The following is a 27,650-nucleotide window of genomic DNA, read 5'->3' as shown; positions in this document are numbered from 1 at the left end:
AATGTTGAAACAAAAGTAAATAAATATGTTTTCATTAAATTCCTAACTTACTATATTGTAAACATCTACAGTTGACAATATCATTAAAAAAAATAAAAATCTTAGAAAGTGGAGAAATCTCTGCAGGGAGGACCCAGGTTTAAAACACACACTGTTATTTACTCAACAATAAGTCACAGTTATCCTTGTTTTATTTATGTGTTCTGTTGCTGTGTTTTTTTTCCCATTGGTCAATATACAGTAATAAGCCTTAGTCTTTCATGCAGTATAATGTGCATGGTTTTCGGATTCTGGCCGACAGCCAGACTTACGGCACTTGAATTGGAATTCAGCCATAACACGGCAGACAAGTCAGGCATGTTTGGAATGAGTCCACAACACTCCTGATTGGTTAATATAAACGTCATCGAAGAAACCTGCCAATGAGAACTGCCCGCGCCTGTTGTTCACATTTGAAACATTCACGTCAGTTAGAGCGGGTCTCCTCCTGCGGACGGAGCTACAGCTGTCTGCCCCTTTCACACCGGCGCTTTTCCAGCTCCGGCTCGGAGCTGCAGGAGTTTATGGATTAATGGATTAATATCGGGATCGTTTTACATCTACACGTTAAATATGAGCATCGGGACGTCAACAAAGAACAGAAGACTTGAGATCTGGTGAGTCCTGCAACTGTAATGGAGTTAAACATGTATTTAGATAATCCTTAGTTTGTGAATGTTTTATTTTTTATTTAAGGTTACGTTTCTTCTTCTAGTTAGCTGAGTTTGCATCATTAATAGGTTGTTAAATGTTAAGAAGCCCTGAGATGCTGTTTCTTGCAAGATGTTGCGCCCAAACCTGGTTTAACAAGGTGGCTGCTAACGTTAGCTTACAGCTTACAGGGTTCCCGCGGGGTCTTAAAAAGTCTTAAAAAGTCTTAAATTTGATCATCTGAATTGAAGGCCTTAAAAAGGTCTTAAATATGACCAGAAAAATAAGAAAGGTCTTAAATATGATTTAGAAGGTCTTAAAAATGATGGGATTTGAAAGGTACTTCTGTGTTGCGATCGCGTCTAAAATGTGTTTTGGGGGAAATGTCCGGGCTGCGAAGTAACGGTAATAGCCTTTCAGTTCCCCCCAACAATTTGTATTGAAATAAATCAACATGGAACCAGTAATCACTAACTTTGTTTCCCCCGGCCCCTTAACGGAGAACACCCAGCTAGTAACCTAGCAACCAAGCTTCAGCTAGCGGCAGTCAGAAACTCATGTCTCTTCGAATCTACTTACAAATAAATATGGGGAAGTGTAAGTTCAACCGTATTTGGTTGGAAAACATCGAATTTAGTGCTTGGTTGAAACCAGTGGAGGGGAACGTGTTTGAAGCCTGCTGCACCCTTTGCAAAAGAAATTAGCGTTTGTTTGGCTAATGTAGCGTTAGCTAGTGCAGCGTTAGCTAGTCCAGCAGCTCCCGCAACAACACCGTTGGACCTCCGGGCGACGTTTGGGTCTACGTCAACCCTAAAAGCGGAGGTGCTGTAGTGTATACGCTAAATACCGTAGTTAAACACCAATCATACAACAGCAACGATGAAAGATTGTAGCCAAGGCAGCAGAGCTCTGAATATAGCTCTTCACACACACACACACACACACACACACACACACACACACACACACACACACACACACACACACACACACACACACACACACACACACACACACACACACACACACACACACACACACACACACACACACACACACACACACACACACACACACACACACACACACACACACCTCGATTATGGCAAAAATCATAATCACGATTATTTTGGTCAATAATTGATATCACGATTATTAAATAACATTATTCATTGACTTTGAAAACATCCATTTATTGAACTTTAAAACAAATAATAATTTGAACAGTATCTTTTTAACTGTTGATTACCCTGAACGTATAATTCAACTGAAAAACCAATACAAAAATTAATTAAATAAATGATATATTTAAATAAATAATATCAAAATAATAAATACCAATAAACAAGATCAACAAATATTTTGGAGCGCACTTCCACAAGCTACTAAACATATATAAATATGATAAATAAAAATAAATTAGACTAAAATTAATTAGATCAAATATGTCGTAGTGCACTGTCACAACCTAGCAAAGCTAAATAATAGTTTTTTTCGATTATGTTGTTTTTGTAATTGTGGCAGGCCAAAATCGTAATTGCGATTAAAATACGATTAATTGCACAGCCCTAACACACACACAAGCACACACAGAGACACATACACACTTTTTGGCTAACACAGTTCTGTACTGTTATGCTGTTATGTTCAGTCATTGTTCTTATGTTGAACATGAATACATTTGATTTGTAAGTAATTATGGGACGTATTTCTTCTTTCATAGCAATTTTCCTTCATACTTTCTTGCCGTGAAATAGGTCTTAAATTCTATTCGAAGTGGTCTTAAAAAGGTCTTAAAAAGTCTTAAATTTGAGTTGGCGAAACCTGCAGGAACCCTGGCTTATTGCAGTGCTGCCGCTCGTCTCCAACACGGGAGAATTACACATAAACATGCAGCGGGGTGTCACAGTGTTGTCGCCAAGTTTAATGTAAAGTTTCACAGCTTTCTTACAGCGGAATCCAGTTTGTTAATGTGCAGTAGCCAACAGCTAGCATAGCATAAACAGCTAACCGCTACCGTTCGGCTAACTTGCTAGTTAGCTCTGCTCTATATATTACAAGCTAACATGACTAGCTAATGTCACACTGTGTGAACTAAAATACTTGTTGTATTACTACATCATACATGCTTGGTCCAAATCACTGCTAAAATTAATTATTTTTGAAAATGTATAGTAAATAAACACTCAGCCATGCATGAAATAACACAAGAATACGGGAAGTGTAGTGATACAAACATGATTTGTATTCAAAAAGTAAGAAAGTAAAAATTAGAATCAACCAAGCATATCTTCCCCCTCGAAATCCCAGTTGTACTTCGCTAACATGGACTAGGTCATGTTAGACAAGCAATCCAGTGGTTAGTTTTAGGGTAAGCTCCATTGTTTTTTTTGTTTTTTATTCACTTTAAGAGAAAGGGATTTCAGAAACAAGTATCACAAGTTTGGCTCGAGGTAAAATTAACAAAAGCTAACTGTTGTTAGACTATGTTCCCCCCTTCTAAACTTATGAAATAATCAATGCCCTTGGGATGCTCTCAATTGTGTGTGTGTGTGTGTGTGTGTGTGTGTGTGTGTGTGTGTGTGTGTGTGTGTGTGTGTGTGTGTGTGTGTGTGTGTGGGGGGTCCATCATACAAGATTTAGGGGATCTATTGGCAGCTGCTGATAATAACATCCATCATTATGGTTTACTAATAGTTATCACTTCACTTCCTCCTCCAGCACCTGGACACAGCAGGAACCTACGCCAGGATCCTGTTTGTGGACTTCAGCTCTGCCTTCAACACCATCATCCTAGCTCTGCTGCAGGACAAGCTCTCCCAGCTGCAGGTGGATCACAGACAGGAAGCAGCACGTGAGGCTGGGGAAACACGTCTCTGACCATCAGCACCGGTACCCCTCAAGGCTGCGTTCTTTCCCCTCTGCTCTTCTCCCTGTACACCAACAGCTGCACCTCCAGTCACCAGTCTGTCAAGCTCCTGAAGTTCAGACGACACCACGCTCATCGGACTCATCTCTGGTGGGGACGAGTCTGCCTACAGGTGGGAGATGGACCATCTGGTGACCTGGTGTGGGGAAAACCACCTGGAGCTCAACGCTCTCAAGACAGTGGAGATGGTTGTGGACTTTAGGAAGAACGCAGCCCCGCCCGCCCCCATCACTCTGTGTGGCTCACCATCACTCTGTGTGACTCCCCATCACTCTGTGTGACTCCCCATCACTCTGTATGACTCCCCATCACTCTGTGTGACTCCCCAGTCACTGCTGTGGAGTCTTTCCGCTTCCTGGGCACCATCATCGCCCAGGACCTCAAATGGGAGCAGAACAGCAGCTCCCTCATCAAAAAAGCCCAGCAGAGGATGTTCTTCCTGAGGCAGCTGAAGAAATTCAACCTGCCAAAGACGATGATGGTGAACTTCTACACCTCCATCATGGAGTCCATCCTCACCTCCTCCATCACCATCTGGTACGCTGCAGCCACAGCCAAGGATAAGGGCAGGCTGCAGCGTGTCATCCGCTCTGCAGAGAAGGTGATAGGCTGCAATCTGCCATCCCTCCACGACCTGCATGCCTCCAGGACCCTGAGGCGGGCAGGAAAGATAGTGGCCGATCCCTCCCACCCTGGACACAAACTGTTCACCCCCCTCCCCTCTGGCAGGAGGCTGCGCTCCATCAGGACCAAAACCTCTCTCCATCAGGACCAAAACCTCTCTCCATCAGGACCAGAACCTCTCTCCATCAGGACCAGAACCTCTCTCCATCAGGACCAGAACCTCTCTCCATCAGGACCAGAACCTCTCTCCATCAGGACCAAAACCTCTCTCCATCAGGACCAAAACCTCTCGCCACCAGGACCAAAACCTCTCGCCACCTCAACAAGGCCCCCCCACTGACACTTTACCTCATCCACAACGCAGACTCTATGCATTACATAATGGAGATCACAGGATGGTAAATAATGCAATGTTTAAATATTGCTTAGTGCACATATTTTATATTCTATAATTTATTGCATTCTATTTCGATGTATATTACTGCTTTATTTTATTGCTATCTTACTATATTTTTATTACAGTGTTCTTAATATAGTTCGCTATCTGTGTACTTTTTTTTTATTTAATTTTTTTAATTTATATGTGTATGTACGACACCTAGTCAAATTCCTCATACGTGTGAAAAACCTGTTTCTGATTCTGATCTTTTTGTCCTCTAGGTTGCACTGCCACGTCTACAGTAGCGCAGAATGGACAGAGGAAACATGATTGGGCCTCAAGGTTTTTGCAGCCAATATACATTCTACAAACTTGGGATAGGAGGGTGAGTGAACAAGTTATCCATTGGTTGGAACCTACATCCCCATTGTTAGACTTACTAAATCCTGCACACTGCTCCTTCAAATTGACAATGTGAACATATGTTGCCATTTTGTAATTTCTGTTATTTTCAGTTGAGAATGTTTCAAAGTACTCTTAAAAAAATTCAACTTACTTTTTGTTTCTACTGTTTATAAGTATGATGTTTAAATATGAAATGCTGTATTCATTAGTTTTCATATTTTAAGTTTTCAGAGTAATTGTTTCCGACAGAACATTTTGTGATGTCTTTTCATTGAATGTCTTTGATTGGAAAATGTTAGAAAAAAGCTGTAAAATAACAGTATTCTACCTGTAGAACTTTAGGTTCTGTATTTATTTTAGTGTTTGATCATACAAATCTAATAAAAAAAAATGTAAAAAACAGTTTTTCTCATCCGAACTTTATTTAAGGTATTTGAATGTAACATTTTAAGACAATGGATTTTGAAAAGAGAGGAAAGTTTCCTGTAAAATCGTTAAGGACAATTTCTGTATATTAATTGCTTTTGCACTTTATTTGAGTTAAAGTATTTTTACTTTAATTTTATGGTTTTTGTTTGGCAGCCGCTGCTGCCAGTCATTTGACCGTTTTTTTACGTGTTTTTTGCCCGTAGAAGTTTTAGTGCTGTACTTTTATTAAAGGTTATTGACTGTAAAAAGAGAGGATAAATCTGTAAAATTAGAGTATTTGCACGTTAAAGTATTAGTAATGTACTTTTATTAAAGGTTATTGACTGTAAAAAGAGAGGATAAATCTGTAAAATTACAGTGTTTTCCTGTAAAATATTTAAGGACAATTCCCGTAAATTAATGGCTTATTCACTTTATTTCAGTTAAAGTATTTTACTTTAATTTAAGGGTTTTTGTTTGGCAGCCGCTGCTGCCAGTACTTTGACCGTTTTTTTACGAGTTTTTTTTTTACAGTGTAGGTATGGCCCTACAATATATTTTTCAAATATAGCATGATAGGTCCACTTTAAGTACTATTTAGAGGTACTTGTACTTTACTATTGAAAAGGAATCTAACTTCGATACAACCTACGTTAATATCTAGGTCGTCTCCGATACGGAGCTCTGATGCTGATAAGGCTCCGGAAAACGTCCGTCCTACCTTTAGGACTAAACCCCCCAGAATCTAAATGCAAGTTCATCGTAATCTGCTTAGGGGGGCACCAACAGCGTGGCCTCTAACACCAGGTGCCCGTCGTATCACTTATTTCAGGCACTAAAGCATCGGATGTCCGACCGCCAGGATAGCAAAACAGAGTGTGTAGTGCAGTAGGTGTTGGTGGGCTGGTAGAACCCCAGAGCAGTATCTAAACTGCCCCTGGAGGAGAAACCCTGTGTGGTTGGGACTCCCTGGTAATTAGGGCAGCTTCAGGACCCACACAACCCTGTCTCCTAGAAATTACGTTCCCACAAAACTAAACTGCATTCTCAAATACGTTTCGCAAGAAACGTATTTCCTTCCACGTTACGTTTGTTATGAACATATCTTAAATACGTTTATTTTCTACATATCTTCTAGAAACCTATTTTCTCCCACATGACGTTTGTTATGAACGTATCTTAAATACGTTTGCTTTCTACCTATATTTGCCATTTCTTTTCTAGCTTATAATAATGATAATAGTAATTTATTAATATCATTTTAGAGCAAACTTATTTTCGCGCTGGCTGGCAGCTCACTGTTCAGTTTACCAAATCCGTTATTATGCTGGTTAATGGTTAATAATCACAATATTGTTTGTAGTCGTTTCATACAGCATTCTCAATTACGTTTAACAAGAAACGTATTTTGTCCCACGTTACGTTTGTTCTGAACATATCTTAAATACGTTTATTTTCTACATATCTTCTAGAAACCTATTTTCTCCCACATGACGTTTGTTATGAACGTATCTTAAATACGTTTGCTTTCTACCTATATTTGCCATTTCTTTTCTAGCTTATAATAATGATAATAGTAATTTATTAATATCATTTTAGAGCAAACTTATTTTCGCGCTGGCTGGCGGCTCACTGTTCAGTTTACCAAATCCGTTATTATGCTGGTTAATGGTTAATAATCACAATATTGTTTGTAGTCGTTTCATACAGAATTCTCAATTACGTTTAACAAGAAACGTATTTTGTCCCACGTTACGTTTGTTCTGAACGTATCTTAAATATGTTTGCTTTATACCTATCTTTGACATTTCTTTTCTAGCTTATAATAATGATAATAGTAATTTATTAATATCATTTTAGAGCACACATTTGAAATCAACGATCGGGCTTGATATCCTATGGTTAAATTAAAATCAGTAGGCGAGGCTGTAATTTCGCCAGCTGGAGGCAGAGTTTTAACATCCCAAAAAGCTGCTGTGTCGTTTATTGCACCTCAAACACCTCAAACTTCCTCTAAGGACAGCAGAAGAGCTCTGTGGCTTCAGGCTTGATCGCTGTTCAAATGACAGCGTTGGTTTCCCCAAAAGTGGGTGGGGCTGTAAAGTGACGTAGATTTTACTCTCATCTATTATTCAAAACCATTCTATTTATTCTAACGTAAATTACATGCCAGTGTTTTATCTTTTTATTAAGCGATTTGTTTCTGTTGTTTAACTCATAGATATATATAAACATATGTTTTTATATATATCTATGGTTTAACTGGGAATGTTTTCACATTGAACCGGAAGTACGTCACTTCACTTTGTCTTCTTCGTCCCTTTTACGTTCCAGACAATGCATGGCTCAGCGTAACAGACTGAACAGCGACCCCAGGTGTGTCTACATTGGAATTATATCTTCATTACTGAAGGAAAAATACTTTACCTTGTGTTTGTTAACTGGGTTTTTAATGCAGTTGGCTTTCCTTAATGGTTACAATATTGCTATGAGTTACAGTATATCTGAAGCAAATTATGTTTCTGAAGATGTGTAGTCAATTCCACCCTTCAATGTAGCATAAATGTGAACTCTCATTACAGGAACAATACCGGAAACAGACGTAGGAAAGATCCTCAGCTCGCTGATTGGATGTTTTAGCCGCAATGCACGTTGGGATATGGTGTTTATGCGATGTGAAATCCGAAAACATTAAAAAAAAAAAAAATAATACTTTATTCCGAGTGTTCTTGCTTTTCTCTTTGAAAGTCATCACATAACGGCATTGTAATACACGGTTCGGCTGCATGAAATATTGCACATCTGCCATAGTTCTTTATTTATAGAGCCCTGATGAGAAGACTTCTGGACAAACAGGAAGAACTGCCGCCGAAACTGAATACGTGACGTGGATCATAAATATATCAGCAATTAAACAACATCTTACATTTCTTTTCACAAAATACGTCTCCTTGCAGTATCAATACTAATTTGGCTGACTTTTATATTTGATCCAATTGGTAGATAGGTTATATTTACACCATAACGGTGCACAGCTGATAGAAAAGGACTTGTAGTTTTTAAAGATATTACTGATTTTCTTTGAATATAAGAATGTAAATACTGAGTTGAGAGAATAGTCAGGGGATTTGGGTGATGGGAGACACATCTATGGAATCACAATTTCAATAGCTTACCATTAAATGACGGATATACCTTTCTGTCTGTGATGTTTTACAAATCAGATATTAATGTGTAGAAGTAAACATGAGAAATAATATAGCAATATCCTGTACAATTATGTAAAAACATGAATACAACTACACATCTTCAGATGTTATACATACATAAGTGTCCTACACTAATAATACAAAGTTATTATTAGTATACTGTGTGTACCTTGTGTGCACCGCCTAGTGGTTAAAGCACGTTATTTAATAATTTTTGTTGAATAATGTTATTTTTGTTGAATAATGTTATTTGATGAATAAAATATTAAGAGTACATACTTTCATAGGGGGAAAGTAGAAGGTCAATGATAGAAATATAGAATATAAAAAATCAAGAAGATACTGTAAGTGATCTCTACAATAAAACAGTTTAGTGCCTGATGTACAAAGATATTAATATGAGGATGTGCAAAACAGACAAACTAATTAACCTTTATTAACACATTAAAGAATACTTTAGGTTTTCTTTCAAATAAGAAAAAAGCTTTGGGGGTATCTACAGATAAATATTAAGCCTGACAAAGTACTTAACGTCTAATATATTGCTTTCCTGCAATGTTAACTGTGTTGAAGCACTTATTTTAACTGATATTATATATATATATATTATACTCTTATGTATGTAGATAGTATAAGACATGTGCAGAATTTGAGTTTAATGGTGGAGGAATACACACATATTGATAGATGTCTTGTAATGCACTGTTGAGGAACCTGTGACCCAAGTTTTTCATTAATTGCATAACTTCAACATAGTGGTGTATATGATGTCAATAAACCTTAGAAAATCTTGAAAGGGATGTGCAAAATAGCTATTATATACAGTTTTTAATTAACTATTAGTAGAGAATAACGATTAATGAATATACTTTATAGAGATCTGCAGATAAATGTTTAGTCTTCTCAAGCACCAACTAATATCTCTCCTGATTAGCCGCGTTCACACCGGAGTACTTTTCACCGTACTTTTCGCGTTTAGTTCCGTGAGTACCCCTTATGTCGCGTTCACACCAAAAATCGTACTTAATCTCGGGTACTTTTACCCCCATTTTTAGAGCCCGCTGGGAGAGCGTACTTTTCTGTGGGTGAAAAGTGCCCCAAAAGTGCCCCAGTGCTGATTGGCTGGGCGAATTGCAAACCACGCCCGTACAACTCTGAAAATGTTGTGTGGAGACGCCATTGTTTTTCCTCGCTACAAAAACACAACGCACCAACGGAGCGTTGGGTTTGTTTTTGAAAGCAGTTATGGCAAGCATCAAGAAATGATGAGGAGGTGTCGGCGCTTCTGGAGATCTACGCCGAGGACGCGACCCAGGGAATGCTACTGAAGCCAGTTCAGTAGCTTTCACTCGACCTGGGAATCGTGCACAGCCGGCTAAAAATAAAGAAACTCAGGACTACAAACGGCGGATTCAGTGGCCAACGATGACTACCACGACGAAGGTAAAATCAACTACATGCACTGGGGTTTTAATCTGCACAATAATGGTCTCAGATGTACTTTTATTTGCTCAGTAGATCAAGCTAGCCATGCTAGGCTGGATAGGCTAACACCGGCCCCGAGCTAGCTACATCTAGCTAGCTAGATATTCTCCGCCGCTATGAAAACGTTTTGACTTGTGAATAACTGTGTAGTGTTTCTGTAATTTGCTTCACTAACTCATGGCACTAATCGTCTGTTTCAGGCGAGGATGGACAACTCTCGGGATTGGAAACAAGCGAGCTTTGCATTCTAGATCACAGCGCCTCGTCCTCCTTACCAGCAACCAAACCACACTGTAACTTTGTCTTGAAAGAACGTTACGCATCGAACTGATGTTCACAATCATGTTTATTTCATAATATTCATCATATTTTATGTTTAACTTGCCTCAACAACATTAAACAAAGTTCAAGCATACATGAAGCACTCTTCAAAAAGGAACAATACTCCGTGTTTGAACCTCTTAAATCGCTGCATAGCCGATTTATTTGGACTGGATTATTCCAGAGAGGCTAAACATTCTTTATAACACAGTTTCAGATTTGTGAAACCTTTAATTCTATTTGTGAAAATACAAAAAAAGAGAGATTTTAGTGCTTTTTCGCATCCTGGCCACATTAGACCAGGTCCTGATCTACCACTATACCTAGACTCATCAAATCTGGACTGGATTATCCCAGAGGGTCTAAACATTCTTTATAACACAGTTTCAGATTTGTGAAACCTTAATTCTATTTGTGAAAATACCAAAAAAACATTCCTAGTATGTTGTAAAACTACATGGCGACTAAACAGATCTTGTATCTTGCTTATTTTCCCCTCTTAGGAAAGCGGACACGGGATGCGAATTTCTTTGACACCGCCCAGGCGTTGGAGGACCGGCGTGCTGTGGTGAAAGAGTCGATGCACAGGGATCAGATGGTGCTGTTCACCAAGGCCCAGGAAACGGAGGACAAGATGCTCACCAGTTCATTTTATATTATTGTTATTACTGTTATTATATAGTCTTGATACAACTGACACTTTATTTTATATTGATAATGTTAATTTACATGTACAACCTCTATTTTATTTACATTAAAAATGTGAACTTCTATTTACTGTTAAACAGATCCTGTAGCTTGCTTATTTCTTCTTATTTGCAAACTTTTAATTCCCCCCCCCATTTTACACAACACAAAATGGAGTCCACTATGGGCCGAAACTAACATGTATGTTTATGGCAGACGGATGCAGTGGGTCTCAGGAAGATATATATATACTAATAACGGTGGGTTTGCTGCTGAGCCTATTTACTGTGCATACAACACACCTGGCACAGTTTATTGTTATTATATTGCCACACTGTACACTATTGTAATGTTGCCTGTCTTGACTGGAAAATAAAAGAGAAACAAAAGCACTGTACAAAAGATTAGCTTTATTGTCAAAATGTTTACAATTTACACGCTGTTCAGATGCCTCATAAGGGCTGTTCAGATGCCTCATAAAGCTGGGTCGCCGGTAAGGCAGTCCATTCGTCCCTGTACTCATTACTTTCACAAAGGTTATGTAATATGCAACATGCTGCCACCTGGATTGTGATCTTGTAGTCGTTTCTTTTCATCAAGCACCGCCACCTGCCCTTCAGTCTGCCAAAAGCGTTCTCCACCACCACTCGTGCTCGGCTTGTTTTGTTATTGTACGCAAGTTGCTCAGGCTGCATTAACTCAGTTACAAAGCTGTATAACATGAGCACAAACAGCACAACTTCAGTCGACTCCATCTCCATCATGTCTGAGGTCGGAAGGTAAACAACAGACGCCTAATGTACAGCGAGTGGGTGGGCGTCGCAGTATACGCGGGAAGTTTTTCTTCTTCTTCTCTTGTTTTGCAGCGGATTGCAAACAACTTTAAGGTGCATACCGCCACCTACTGTACTCACCGTGATGTGGTTTGTGGCCTGCCAGTAAAGCCAAAGCAGAAGAAGAAGAAGTGACGTCAGCGGCTCATTTGCGTAATCTTCCCTCAGGGAAAAGTACTCCGGTGTGAACGCGATCTGTACTAAGTGCCCTGGGGTTAAAAGTAGGGATGTCCCGATCCGATCACGTGATCGGGGATCGGAGCCGATCACGTGATTTTCAAAAAATCGGGGATCGGACATCTTTTTTTTTTTTTTTTTTATAAAATATTTTTATACATTTTATTTAATGTTACAAAACAAAAATGACCATGTTCACGTCTTAAAGTCATCCTGAGGCCTTAGTTTTGGTTTAAAATTACACAACATCATGTATGTGTTGCTTCTTTTGGGCTTGTTTTCATAGACCTGGTTGCTTATTTCTCTCAAATCTGGCAACAGAGTGGGCAGGGCGCAGTGTCTAATAGTAGCAGTAAGCTAACAAGAGGCTACGTTCAGCTGGTGCCTCGGGAGTCGGGACAGAGAAAATGTCAGGAGTCTGGAAGTATTATAAAATTGAAAGCGAAGGCAGTGTAACAGCCAGATGCAATGTTTGCAAGGCGGAGGTTCCGCGTGGTGGAAAGAACAGAGCTACGTTCAACATGACCAATCTAATACAAACACCAACAACAACACGACAAGTACACAGCGGCCACTCAGGTAACGGCACTGAAACAACTGACACTTTCAGAGACTTTTAAAAGGAAAGAGAAACTACCCCAGAACAGTGAAAAGGCCGAAAAAATAACAGCCAAGATAGCTGAATTCATCGCGTTGGATGACCAGCCGTTATCTGTTACCTTTTTTTTCTCTTAATGCATTGCATAAAGATCGGATCGGGAAAAATCGGTATCGGCAGATTGTCAAAATCAAATGATCGGAATCGGATCGGGAGCAAAAAAAGGTGATCGGGACATCCCTAGTTAAAAGCGCCGGGGCTCTTAGTGCCGGAACTAAGTACAGGAAAGTACTTGGTGTGAACGCGGCTATTGTTGGCACTTGACAATCACCTTTCCCTGAATTTTACTCAGGTGTAACTAAAGTCTGCTTCAAGGGTTGTTTATATTTCACATCATTAATCAGAATCTGCAAAGTAACTAAAATAAATGTAGTGGAGTAAAAATACCAGGTTAACCTCTGAATTGTAGTAGAGTAGAATTACAAAGTAACAATGAGCTGGCATGTGGGTATATATTAATGCTTCCCATTATGGACACAAGCGATTTTCACCCATTTATTAATTACATGTTTTACATTTGTACACACCAATTTGTTTCCTATCCCCTAAACCTCCAGGGCTGTACACAGTTTAATACTGTCAACTTCTAATTTTGGGAAAAACGAAAACGTCTTTTAAAACTACAATTCCCAGTAGAGACGTGCCATAGAACATGTTGCGAAACACAATAGCCAGCATGTGTAGTTCTGGGGGGGCGTTCGAGTCCAGTTTTGGAAAGTCTGCCGTGGTTTCGTTCCATTTCAAAGAGCTGTTTGGCGCTCGGCGTAACCTTGGCGCACTGCCACTCCAACATCCAATCCCAGAGCTTGAAGATTAATCACGGGGTTTGTCAACGGGACTGTAGTCCCAAACGATAGCTGGGGATTATGGGTAGTGTAGTGTCTTCGGCCATCCTAAACTCTGATTCTTTTTTCGGATTTCATATCGCATTAACACCATATCCCGACGTGCATTGCGGCTAAAACATCCAATCAGCGAGCTGATGATCTTTCCTACGTCACTTTACAGCCCTGCCCACTTTTGGGGAAACCGGCTGTCATTTGAACGGCGATCAAGCCTGAAGCCACAGAGCTCTTCTGTTGTATACTGTCCTTTCTTCTTAGAGGAAGTACAGAAACACGTAACTCTGGATTTGTTTTAATGTTTGAGGTGCAATAAACGACACAGCAGCTTTTTGGCATGTTAAAACTATTATTTTCTGCCTCGCAGCTGGCGAAATTACAGCCTCGCCTAATGATTTTAATTTAACCATAGGATATCAAACCCGATCGTCGATTTCAAATGTGTGCTCTAATATGATATAAATAAATTACTATTATCATTATTATAAGCTAGAAAAGAAATGTCAAAGATAGGTAGAAAGCAAACGTATTTAAGATATGTTCAGAACAAACGTAACGTGGGACAAAATACGTTTCTTGTTAAACGTAATTGAGAATGCTGTATGAAACGACTACAAACAATATTGTGATTATTAACCATTAACCAGCATAATAACGGATTTGGTAAACTGAACAGTGAGCCGCCAGCCAGCGCGAAAATAAGTTTGCTCTAAAATGATATTAATAAATTACTATTATCATTATTATAAGCTAGAAAAGAAATGGCAAATATAGTATTTAAGATACGTTCATAACAAACGTCATGTGGGAGAAAATAGGTTTCTAGAAGATATGTAGAAAATAAACGTATTTAAGATATGTTCATAACAAACATAACGTGGAAGGAAATACGTTTCGCAAGAAACGTATTTGAGAATGCAGTTTAGTTTTGTGGGAACGTAATTTCTAGGAGACAGGGTTGACCCACAATCCCTAACCCCTTCTTTTAACCAGTTATGCAAATTGTAACAATGCAAATGTAAAATCAAACATAGCCAGAGTCAAACACTAATATCACAGCAGTGATATTACCACATCAGCAGAGCACATGTCATATTTCAGAACCAATCAAAACCACATCAACCACAGTAACTAGGGATGGGTATCGTTAAGGTTTTAACGGTACTACTACTTTTATCTATACCGCTTATCGGTCCGGTCTTTTAACGGTACTCTTATCGGTTCTTTTGGAGAGAAAAATGAGGTAAACTAACTATATGTTGTATGTCAGGGACGACGGATGGAAATTAGCTCAAAGCTAAAATCCGGCATATTTACACTTGAAGCTAGGGTGACCAGATGTCCCGCTTTGCGCGGGACTGCACAGCATTTTCACGACTTTTGGTGCGTCCCGCAAATTGAGACGATGTCCCGCATATTTCATTTTGATTGGCCAAAACGCTTTTCTGCGGAGAAAGGCCGGCTCGGTTCGCTGACGGCCGGCACCGCCCATTATGATATGTTTTAAACGGCATTATGTAAGTTGCGCTGACAGGCGACAGAGGTCCACAGTGTACCCCCCCCGTTGACAGTTCATGCGTCAACATTACATTTACATGTCCCACATTGTCCCACACAAACATACTCTCTGTCCCACTTGTGGCTTTCTGGCACCTGGTCACCCTACTTGAAGCATTATTTGTCTAAAGTGTTCATTAATGTGCATTGTCCCTATTCAAATAAACAATTAAATGAAAATTAACAAATTGTGAACAAAACTAACATTGCTTTTTATTTAAATGAAATACATAATATTTCACATCAACAGAAACAACAACGTTTTAACAAATCATATTAAATAATCTGATGACAGAACTGTGAACAGAATGGCTGAAACTTTAACAAACTAAATAACTCAGTTCCCTCTAATCATTAACCCATGTTTGAATCATTGAGTTAGCTCCGTGTGATGCTGCTAGCATACATAACACCTGACGTGGAAACGTTACTCGTGGATGGGGCTACAGAGCTACTAGAGAGACAGTCGAACCCGGTGCATTTCTCCGTCTGAACGTGGTGCACTTTTGCAAGATGTTTAGACAAATTGCTCGTGTTACCGCCCTGACATGCTAAACTCTTATTGCACTTTAGGCAACGAGCGAGACGGGTAAAGTTTAACCACACCTCGGAGCGCGTTCTCTCCGCCATCTCCTCCGTGTGTGTGTGTGTTGCTGCATGTAGCAGCTGCGTGTGTGTAAACTGCCCCGCCCCCTCGCAAGCAGGCGGGGGAGAGAGATCTCTCGTCTGGATTGGAGAGATCGAAAATACTAAAAATGACGCATTTTGCAGTCTTTTTGCGTATTAGAAACGGAGTTGGCGACACTAAAACTGCAATATAATGTTTGTGTAGCAATAATACACATGACATATTTTTTAGATGTCTCCAGTACCGATAAAAAGACCGATAACGTCGGAGCTTAACGGTACCACGGTCTTTAATAATTCAGCCCCGGGGCCCGTTTAATACCGGGGCTCGGTACCCATCCCTAACAGTAACCAATATGAAACTACAGCTTAACCTTAGCAGGGTTTCTATTTCAAGTCCAAATCATCAACTACTGTCAGCCTTTTCCAAGGAAGGGTGTTCTTACCTTACTCTAAGACCAAGCAGATACCTTCAGAGACCACCAGAGACACCAGGAATTGGGTCGAAATGTACAAAGTACAAACCAGTTTTATTAGGTTTTTTACAAATATAGAGGATTTACAAGATGCAAAAAATAACAAAGGTTTTACAAGGTCAAAGTACAAAAGCAACAGGTTCCCAAGTGAACCCCCTAGAGACCTAAAAGAACCCAAGACCCAAAATCAAGCCTCAAAAAAGTCCCCCCAAGCTCCCCCGTTTCTCTTCACTCATCATATTTTATAGTCTCTTCCCTCCTCCCTCTCTGCATCAGGTGGTTTCCCCTTTTCTATCTTTGAGTGAGAAGGAGGTCACACAGGTTAAATTCTTACTTAATGAATCAAGTAAAAACATGCTCTTAACATCCCGATAGCAATGAATATCTTAAGTGCTTTGACAAAAAATCCATAAAGGAATGTCATCTGTGGAAGCCGTAGTACTGTAAAAAGCACGACCAATCATTTTAGCCGGCCCGGCTAAAATAACTGGATGGCCTACCTGCCTGTCAGCCTTCCATCTGTGCACAAACTTATCTCGTGCCCTCATTGGTCATGTGCGCGTTCGTGTGTGTTGGAGGAGGGGCTCTATAAGGAAGTGGCAGATTTGTTCCGGCTGTGTATTTTCAAAATTCAAGCGCACTCGAGCTGGTTTCTCCAAAATTACCCACCCCACCTTTAAGCAACGTAAAACGTGCAGACCGGGAGCAACAGATGTAGGTTAGCCGGCTAGCATCACAGAAAAGCACTGCTGAGCATGTTAGCTTAGCTTGGTAGACTCAGCTAGCTCTGGAGCTTCCAGCTCGGTGGCAGGAGGTCCCGCCTCGGCTCCGCCTCTTTGCCCTTATTTGGATCAGGCTGGAGCAGGCGGGAGTTGGACTCTGACGTCACTGTCGAGCCGTTAGTGGCCGAAACCACCTACTTTAGGCTTCTCGGCAACTCTGCAGAATCCTATGGGTGACGTCACGGACACTACGTCCATTTATATATACAGTCTATGGTCTGTACACAGTTCACTCTCATCCTGTGTGCATTGTTGTCCTCAATCGTTGTAACCGTTGTCAAGGTGTCAAAAACCACAACGCTTTCCTAGAATTGTGGTTGGAACTTTTATGCTTTGCTTGCACCTTCTAAAATAAATAATGTGCATAGGTCAAGAGTTCAGGATGTTCTGTCTAGTTTCACATGTCTGGTAAGACATTATTGAGACATACATCCTTTCCATCAAACCAAATTATAGCCAATTTAGCATTTGTTATCAATGGTAAGCTTAATAGAGGTAGGTGAGGTAAAAGTGAGGTCTGTCACGGCCACTTGAACAGCAGGTCTGTCAACACTATTTCCATTTAATGCTACTTTGTACTTTTACTCCACTATGTATTGAAAACCTTTAGTTACTTCACATATTTGGATCAATTATGTGAAATATAATCAACTCTTAAAATCAGACTTTAGTTCCACCTGGAGCAAATTCACAAGCTACCCTGTGCCTGCGACACACACACACACACACACACACACACACACACACACACACACACACACACACACACACACACACACACACACACACACACACACACACACACACACACACACACACACACACACACACACACACACACACACACACACACACACACACACCACACACACACACACACACACACACACACACACACACACACACACACACACACACACACACACACACACACACACACACACACACACACACACACACACACACACACACACACACACACACACACACACACACAACACACACACACACACACACACACACACACACACACACACAGACACAGATTCTAAAGTAGATGACAATGTGTGTGTGTCGATTAAGAGGAAAAGATGTCTGGTTTTTTTGTTGTTATTACTGTCAGGAAATGTTCAACCTAACCCTGGTCCGCCCAGTAGTAGTAGTCAGATCGCTACTCCTGCTGATTTTAAAGCTAGATCTGGGTTGGGTTTCATCCACTTGAATGTGCGCAGTCTGTTAGGTAAACTAGATTTTGTCCGCATTTGGGCAAGCTCGACTGACGCTGACGTCATTGTGTTATCAGAAACATGGCTAAATAAAACTATTTTGGCCTCTGACATATCCTTAAATGGTTATAATGTGTATCGTACCGACCGGCCTAATAAAGGTGGTGGAGTTGCCATTTATGTTAAGAATAAGTACAGTGTAACCACATTGATCTCCAAATCTGTCAGTAAGCAATTCGAATTTTTAGCCTTAAATATAGAAGTGGCAAAGGGGCAACAAGTCATGGTGGTGGGCTGTTACAGACCCCCCTCAGCTGTCAAGGACTCCTTGTCTTCACTAGCAAAACTTTTATCACAACTAGACTACAAGGAAATAGTGCTACTTGGAGATTTTAACTGGGACTGGTTAACTGCAGTATCAGAGGATTTTAAAAACCTTTGTATCTCTCTGAATGTTACTCAGATTGTAGATAGTCCTACTCGCCCTAACGTTAAGTCCCCTAATAAATCATCCCTAATTGATCTCATTCTAACTAATGTTCCCTATAAATACCCATCTGTGGGAGTATTTGCAAATGATGTGAGTGACCACTGTGTTGTAGCCACAATTAGGGACACTAAGGTCCAAAAGGTTAAACCCCGTATTATTATTAAGAGACACATAAAACATTTTTTGGAGCAGGGTTTTGTTCATGATCTGTTTGGGTTTGATTGGGGAAAAATCGATCTGTGTGCTGATGTTGAAACTGCATGGTCTTATTTTTATCTTGGTTTTATGGAAATTATAGATAAACATGCACCCCTACGTACTTTTAGAGTAAAGGGACGAGACAATCCTTGGTTTTCTGCTGAACTGTCTAGTCTCCTACATGAGAGAAACAAGGCCTGGGCAAAGGCTAGGAAATCAGGCTCAGAGGTAGAATGGCTGCGTTTTAGGCAACTAAGAAATAGCTTCACTTCACATGTCAAAAGTGCTAAGTCGAAGTACTATTTGTCAGTTACTACAGAAAACCTAAATAATCCTAGGAAATTTTGGAAAGCCATAAAATCGATATCCACCGGTGAGATCCGAAATGAGCTACCTCCGTGCATTACCACAGCATATGGCTCTATATCGGACAGGGCTACTATGTTAAATTGTTTTAATGAGCATTTTGTGTCCTGCGGTTCTATGTTTGATTCTGTGACAAACTCTGCTACTGTGAACGCCACAGTCGGTGACTCTGAACAATGTGGTCTGGAAAACACTTTCAGTTTTACTCCTTTTACTGTAAATGTTGTTCATGAAGCTTTATCTAAGTGAGATCCTAAGAAACCGGCTGGCCCGGACAACGTGGAACCTTTCTTTTTAAAGATAGCTGCAGATTTTATTGCTCCACCTCTCACTACTCTTTTTAACCTCTCCCTCAGCACAAACACAATTCCTAAAGTATGGAAGTCAGCTTATGTCCTGCCACTACTAAAAGGAGGGGAGGCAACTGTTTTAAATAACTATAGGCCAATCTCTAAATTGTCAGTTCTGGCTAAGGTTCTTGAACGCCTAGTGAGTGAACAGGTAAAGGAGTTTTTATGTAACAATGACATTCTGTCTAAACATCAGTCAGGCTTCAGAAAGCAACATAGCACCATCACTGCCACAATGAAAGTGGTGAATGACATTACAAGTATTTTGGATAAAAAGCAGAGTTGTGCAGCTCTATTTATTGACCTTTCCAAAGCGTTTGACACAGTCGATCATCACATCTTAAAGCAGAGGCTACTCAGTATTGGCTTATCCAGCCATGCAGTGGGGTGGTTTGTGAACTACCTCTCTGAAAGGTCCCAATGTGTTCACTTTGATGGGCTGTCTTCTGAGTGGTTGAACATTGCTAATGGTGTTCCTCAAGGTTCTGTTTTAGGTCCACTTTTATTCTCCATCTACATCAATAGTTTAGGTGAAAATGTGGATGAAGCTACTTTGCATTTTTATGCGGATGACACCGTGATGTACTGTGCAGGTCCCTCCATTAAGGAGGCGGTTGTTAAATTACAGGCTGTTTTTAACATTATTCAGACTCAGCTCTCTGAACTAAAGCTTCTTTTAAATGTTGAGAAAACCAAAGTAATGCTCTTTTCTAAAGCTAAAAAGACTCCAGAGACTGCTTTGGATATTGTGACTATGCAAGGACAAGTACTCCAAGTGGTTAGCTATTATAAATACCTTGGTATCTGGCTTGATGATTGTCTTACTTTTAAACTTCAGGTCACTAATCTGCTTAAAAAGCTGAGGGTTAGACTAGGTTTCTTTTTCAGAAACAAGTCCTGTTTCTCTTTTGAAGCCAGAAAAAGGCTAGTCACTGTGACCTTTTTACCTGTGCTAGACTATGGTGATTTGTTGTATATGAATGCACCTGCCCATTGCCTGGAAAGGTTAGATGCCGCCTATCACAGTGCTCTGAGATTTGTTACTAACTGTAAAGTACTTACTCATCACTGTACCCTGTATGCCAAGGCAGGTCTGCCTTCACTTACTGTACGGAGGCTCAGTCATTGGTACATGTTCATCTACAAAGCCATGCTGGGTAAACTACCTTCTTATATCTGCTCTTTGATCTCACGGAGAGTGGCAAGTAGCTATTGCCTGAGATCACAGGATGTGTTTTTATTACATGTGCCAAGTGCTAGGACTGTTTTAGGTGCTAAAGCTTTTATGTGCGCTGCTCCTCTGGCTTGGAACACCATGCAAAAAATATTGAAACTGAGCATTTTGGTTACCTTGCATCGTTTTAAAGCACGGCTGGATGAAATATTATTGGATACCTGTAAATGTAAATAGGTTGCTAATGTATACCCCTGTAATTATGTTGTGATGTCCTTTTGTTTTCTGTTTGTTTTTATATGTGTAACTAAATGTGCCGCAGGTCTCCCTTGTAAAAGAGATCGTTGATCTCAATGGGATTTTTTAACCTGGATAAATAAAGGCTACAAACAAACAAACACAGATGTTACCTCTCTCTCTCCTCTTCGTCCTGGTTCTTCAGTCTCTCTTCTCCTTGATAAAACACTGCCGTTAAACACACTAATCTCCGTTGAATGCCTTTACTTATGTTTACCGATCAGCAACGTGGTATAAAAAGCTACGAACAAAGAACGGGAGGCAACAAAAACACGGTTTAACGGATAAATCACCCTCCAAGGATAAACTAACTCTTTGTATGTGTTTTAAAAGTCTCTTAAACACATTACATTCGGTATAAAATCGGTGTCAACGTCTGTTAGCAACGTCTACCTAATAGCTGCTGAGGACCGGAAGCTAGAAACGGACCACCGCAATGCATCATGGGATTTTAGTTTAGTTTAAAGATAAATTCACTGCCTCCCTGTGGTGAAAAACGGGATTAAAATAAATATGAATTACAACAATAATAATAATAATATATATAATATATATATAAATATGGGACTGGTATGGCGGATTTTAAACGTTGGGACAAATGTTTTTGTTTGTGATCATACATTTGTTTTCCATTATATAGGTTTTGATATAATGATTGATATTTAAAGTGTTATCAAAGCTGGTAAAGGTGCAGCTAGTTTGAATGACTTTGTATACTGCAGGGTAGCACACAAAAGTTTTGCCTCAGCCCGACGTCACGCCAAATCTGCCCCGAACCACTGAGACAAACTCGTCTGACTGATGAAGACCACCACTCTCTCTGAGCGAGAACAAAGAGGAGGAGAGAATATCTTTGTATGCAAATCAACCTCCACCTTCACTGACGCTGGGAAAAACACGCCGACATCAAAGGCAGCGGCTGACTGGACTGCAGGAGAAGCAGCAGCTAAATGCTTGTTAGCTTAAATCCTGCAGGGAACCCCACCTCAACACCTACACAGATACATAAATAACATATAGGAATCACAATGATATCAATTTACTGTGTGAGGTATCATCATCGAGAAATATGTGTTTAAGTTATGTAGTGTCTCTACTTTAAAGAGTCCTCTCCTGCTGATGTTCAGGTGTATATCAGTATGTAGTGTCTCTACTTTAAAGAGTCCTCTCCTGCTGATGTTCAGGTGTATATCAGTATGAAGTGTCTCTACTTTAAAGAGTCCTCTCCTGCTGATGTTCAGGTGTATATCAGTATGTAGTATCTCTACTTTAAAGAGTCCTCTCCTGCTGATGTTCAGGTGTATATCAGTATGTAGTGTCTCTACTTTAAAGAGTCCTCTCCTGCTAATGTTCAGGTGTATATCAGTATGTAGAGTCTCTACTTTAAAGAGTCCTCTCCTGCTGATGTTCAGGTGTATATCAGTATGTAGAGTCTCTACTTTAAAGAGTCCTCTCCTGCTGATGTTCAGGTGTATATCAGTATGTAGAGTCTCTACTTTAAAGAGTCCTCTCCTGCTGATGTTCAGGTGTATATCAGTATGTAGTGTCTCTACTTTAAAGAGTCCTCTCCTGCTGATGTTCAGGTGTATATCAGTATGTAGTGTCTCTACTTTAAAGAGTCCTCTCCTGCTGATGTTCAGGTGTATATCAGTATGTAGTGTCTCTACTTTAAAGAGTCCTCTCCTGCTGATGTTCAGGTGTATATCAGTATGTAGAGTCTCTACTTTAAAGAGTCCTCTCCTGCTGATGTTCAGGTGTATATCAGTATGTAGAGTCTCTACTTTAAAGAGTCCTCTCCTGCTGATGTTCAGGTGTATATCAGTATGTAGTGTCTCTACTTTAAAGAGTCCTCTCCTGCTGATGTTCAGGTGTATATCATTATGTAGAGTCTCTACTTTAAAGAGTCCTCTCCTGCTGATGTTCAGGTGTATATCAGTATGTAGAGTCTCTACTTTAAAGAGTCCTCTCCTGCTGATGTTCAGGTGTATATCAGTATGTAGAGTCTCTACTTTAAAGAGTCCTCTCCTGCTGATGTTCAGGTGTATATCAGTATGTAGTGTCTCTACTTTAAAGAGTACTCTCCTGCTGATGTTCAGGTGTATATCAGTATGTAGTGTCTCTACTTTAAAGAGTCCTCTCCTGCTGATGTTCAGGTGTATATCAGTATGTAGAGTCTCTACTTTAAAGAGTCCTCTCCTGCTGATGTTCAGGTGTATATCAGTATGTAGAGTCTCTACTTTAAAGAGTCCTCTCCTGCTGATGTTCAGGTGTATATCAGTATGTAGTGTCTCTACTTTAAAGAGTCCTCTCCTGCTAATGTTCAGGTGTATATCATTATGTAGAGTCTCTACTTTAAAGAGTCCTCTCCTGCTGATGTTCAGGTGTATATCAGTATGTAGAGTCTCTACTTTAAAGAGTCCTCTCCTGCTGATGTTCAGGTGTATATCAGTATGTAGAGTCTCTACTTTAAAGAGTCCTCTCCTGCTGATGTTCAGGTGTATATCAGTATGTAGTGTCTCTACTTTAAAGAGTCCTCTCCTGCTAATGTTCAGGTGTATATCAGTATGTAGTGTCTCTACTTTAAAGAGTCCTCTCCTGCTGATGTTCAGGTGTATATCAGTATGTAGTGTCTCTACTTTAAAGAGTCCTCTCCTGCTGATGTTCAGGTGTATATCAGTATGTAGAGTCTCTACTTTAAAGAGTCCTCTCCTGCTGAGGTTCAGGTGTATATCAGTATGTAGAGTCTCTACTTTAAAGAGTCCTCTTCTGCTAATGTTCAGGTGTATATCAGTATGTAGTGTCTCTACTTTAAAGAGTCCTCTCCTGCTGATGTTCAGGTGTATATCAGTATGTAATGTCTCTACTTTAAAGAGTCCTCTCCTGCTGAGGTTCAGGTGTATATCAGTATGTAGTGTCTCTACTTTAAAGAGTCCTCTGCTGCTGATGTTCAGGTGTATATCAGTACTCTATGTAATGTCTCTACTTTAAAGAGTCCTCTCCTGCTGAGGTTCAGGTGTATATCAGTATGTAGTATATGTTCAGGTGTATATCAGTATGTAGTGTCTCTACTTTAAAGAGTCCTCTCCTGCTGAGGTTCAGGTGTATATCAGTATGTAGTGTCTCTACTTTAAAGAGTCCTCTCCTGCTCATGTTCAGGTGTATATCAGTATGTAGTGTCTCTACTTTAAAGAGTCCTCTCCTGCTGATGTTCAGGTGTATATCAGTATGTAGTGTCTCTACTTTAAAGAGTCCTCTCCTGCTGATGTTCAGGTGTATATCAGTATGTAGTGTCTCTACTTTAAAGAGTCCTCTCCTGCTGATGTTCAGGTGTATATCAGTATGTAGTGTCTCTACTTTAAAGAGTCCTCTCCTGCTGATGTTCAGGTGTATATCAGTATGTAGTGTCTCTACTTTAAAGAGTCCTCTCCTGCTGATGTTCAGGTGTATAATGAATACTGATTCTTAAATCATGAGCCGCAGCCCTGCTCTGGTCAGATCTGATTTAGCTCTGTTTGATATGAAACAGTTGCACACACACACACACACACACACACACACACACACACACACACACACACACACACACACACACACACACACACACACACACACACACACACAAACACACACACACACACACACACGATTGTATTGCCGCTAACAGTGTGCAGTCTGCAGAGAGTGGAGGTTACATAACAGCTGTTCAAATATGCTTAAAAGAAACTCCAGAGAGGAAGCAGAAACTCTGATACTGAAATCAGACAGGAGCTAGCAGATAATGAGAGATCACAAATACAAAGTCTAATAAAAAAATAATATGGGAGATATACTGTATCTATTTTAGCTCAGTGTTTAATGATCAAACTAACATGCAGTGTTGGAGAGCATCATGAGGTATCACTGCCTGGTATGGTAACTTGACAGTGCAGTCAAAGTCACAGATCGCTCGCCTGGTAAAGACTGCTATGAAGATTATGGGGGTTAAAAAACACCCATCTCTCCAAAACATATACGAGCAGTCGATTATCAGACAGGCAAAAAAAAATTGTGTCTGATCCCACCCACATACTCCACCCAGAATTCCAGCTCCTACCTTCTGGTAGAAGATTCAGGGTTCCCAGGAGCAGGCTGAACCGCTATAAGCACTCATTCCTACCTATGTCGATTAAGCTTCTTAACATTCACATGAAATGATATGTAGTCAAATGTAATGAAATGTACTTTTTAAATGTTGGCCATGAGGGCTGTGCAATAGGTCGCCATTGTCAGTATGTGCGTCTGTGTATTGTGTTTGTTCAAACGGTGTATGACTGATGATATGTGTATGCCTCTTAATGTCCACTATGTTTGTATATGTACATGTATGCACTGCAGGACGGAGTCCAGAACAAATTTCCTTACGGGGACAATAAAGTATATCGTATCGTATCGTATCGTAAACTAACTTCAGTGTTTTAAAAAGGATGTAATGTGAAAAAAAACATAAAACTAACTTTAAGTTAAAAATAATTCAATAATGTTAAAAATAAATACAAATAAATGTACTTCACTTTTCTGGGATCTAAAATCCCAGAGAGTAATTATAATTAGAGATGAATGTGACTTCCTCAAATTGCACATTTCTAGGGTTTCGTATGTTTGCAGGACAAAACAAAGCAGCATGAAACACAACAAAAGTTATTTTAGGGAATTAAACCTACTTTACGACAATGAATTGGATTCTGATTTTAAAACTTTCTACAGAGTTTGCAAAAGTGTTCATTTTAACGGTTAATGTTGCTGCAGTTTTACAGTAATGGCAGTGTTTTACTTCAGATTCCCGTGTTTTACTTACAGAACCGTGGGCAGTGTTTGCAGAAAGGGCCATGTTGAAGTGATGTTTGGGTGCAGAGCTGAAAATGTGTTCAGAGTTTTGGAGCTATGCTTTTGCTGTTTTGAGTGCCAGTTGCCTTCAGTTGCCTTCATGCCGATCTCGATCCCTCCGCTTCGCGTCGGGCTCCTGATCTGCCTGTCGGTGTTCTTTTACCCATAATGACCGCGTCGCTGCACATTATCCCTTACGTATGGTGTGAGTATAGTTACAATATTTGCAGGTCATCTTTATCTTATTATCTCTCAATGGGACATTTGGTTTGTAAAATAGGGCAGAGTTTCCGGTAATTGACGGACTAAGACCGGCAAATCTATATCCCTCCGGTCAAAATGTCCGGTAAAAATAATTTCCCCTTGGCGCAATATCAGAGATCAGGATCAGGTGACACGCAGCTCTTCATGATCATCTGCAGCTCTACATGATCACCTGCAGCTCTACATGATGCAGCTCTACATGATCACCTGCAGCTCTACATGACCACCTGCAGCTCTACATGATCACCTGTGGCTCTACATGATCACACAACACACAAGAGGATGTAGGATGTTAAAAAAAGCTATTTTTGCTAAATTACTGCTGCTGATATGTCAGTATTGGCTTTCAGCTTGATTATGTTGCCTCTAAGCTTCCACACAACTCATTTATTGCCAGAAAATCAATTTGTAATACATGTTTTACTGGGTGAGATGATCCTTAACCAGTTTGAGTCTCCTCACAAATAGGACTTCAACTCACAATTATTTTCATTAAAGGGCCCATGTCATGGCCATTTCCACTGATCATAATTACATTGTTGAGGTATACTAAAATAGATTTATACTGTGCAATTTTCCAAACTCACATTGGTTTCGCATACAGCATCTCTGTCAAGCATGTGTATTCAGCAGTATTCACTTTCTCCACTAAACGACTCGTTGGAGCTCTTGCCCCCCCCCTCCCTGTGAGCCTAGTGTGCTCCGATTGGTCAGCTCGGCCACTCGTTCTGATTAGTCAACCACCAGAGAGGCTGCGCCCATGTCAGTGCTTTTCCCGGCTGCTCTCAGCGTAACATCAGTCTTATCATGGCGTCGGTACGGAACTGTTGTTATAGAAGAGTGTGACGGCCCCAGGGCCTTTGTCTTACGATGAGGTGGAGCTGAAGAGGCTAATCAGCACGATCACGGACACCTCCGGACACGACGGCCCCAGTCTCTCTCCAAAGCGGCTGCAGGAAGACTAACTCTGCGATCCTCTCAACCACCTATCTCTGCATTTACCACAATAAATGTGCCGTGGTTTTGTAAACTCGTGTATGTCTCCTTGTCTTTCCGTTGTGGCCAACGAGCCACTCTCATAACAAAGAGTAAGTTATTTTTACCCGTTATAAACTACTACTGTTTGATTAGAAATCAAATCATGGTTTGCTATATATGAATTCAGGGAAGAAAGGATAGGCCTACTAAGTATTTCCATTAAACTTTATTTTTAGAAATGTACAAAATGAACATAAATATACATATATACACACGGTATATTCCTCCTCCTCGCATCTTGCCTGCGCACAGCCGGTGCGGTGCCTTTTAGCGAGGCCTCAGTAGTAGTAGAAGT

General features: G+C 40.2%; 2 protein-coding genes across 5 annotated transcripts in view; one reads left to right on the top strand and one right to left on the bottom strand.

Annotated features, from left to right (window-relative positions):
• The window catches only part of LOC117477332 (zinc finger protein 208-like), a 416,861-nt gene that overhangs the window by 286,655 nt on the left and 102,556 nt on the right, over positions 1–27,650 (top strand).
• Positions 1–27,650, bottom strand: part of LOC117477349 (zinc finger protein 239-like) — a 120,615-nt gene that overhangs the window by 9,556 nt on the left and 83,409 nt on the right. Inside the window, exons 1-2 of one of the 4 annotated variants that reach the window (XM_034124045.1) lie at positions 21,304–21,579; positions 20,123–20,126 (exon numbers count right to left, since the gene is read on the bottom strand). The exons of 2 other annotated variants lie outside the window; for them this stretch is intronic. The gene's annotated coding sequence lies outside the window, so the exon portion shown is untranslated. Of the gene's footprint in view, positions 1–20,122; positions 20,127–21,303; positions 21,580–27,650 lie in introns of those variants that run through there. One more of the 4 variants, XM_034124046.1, reaches the window with a different exon arrangement.

The sequence above is a fragment of the Trematomus bernacchii genome, unplaced genomic scaffold (genome assembly GCF_902827165.1).
Source record: "Trematomus bernacchii unplaced genomic scaffold, fTreBer1.1, whole genome shotgun sequence".
NCBI classification, from domain to species: Eukaryota; Metazoa; Chordata; class Actinopteri; order Perciformes; family Nototheniidae; genus Trematomus; species Trematomus bernacchii.
This window is presented reverse-complemented; position numbering and strand designations above follow the sequence as displayed.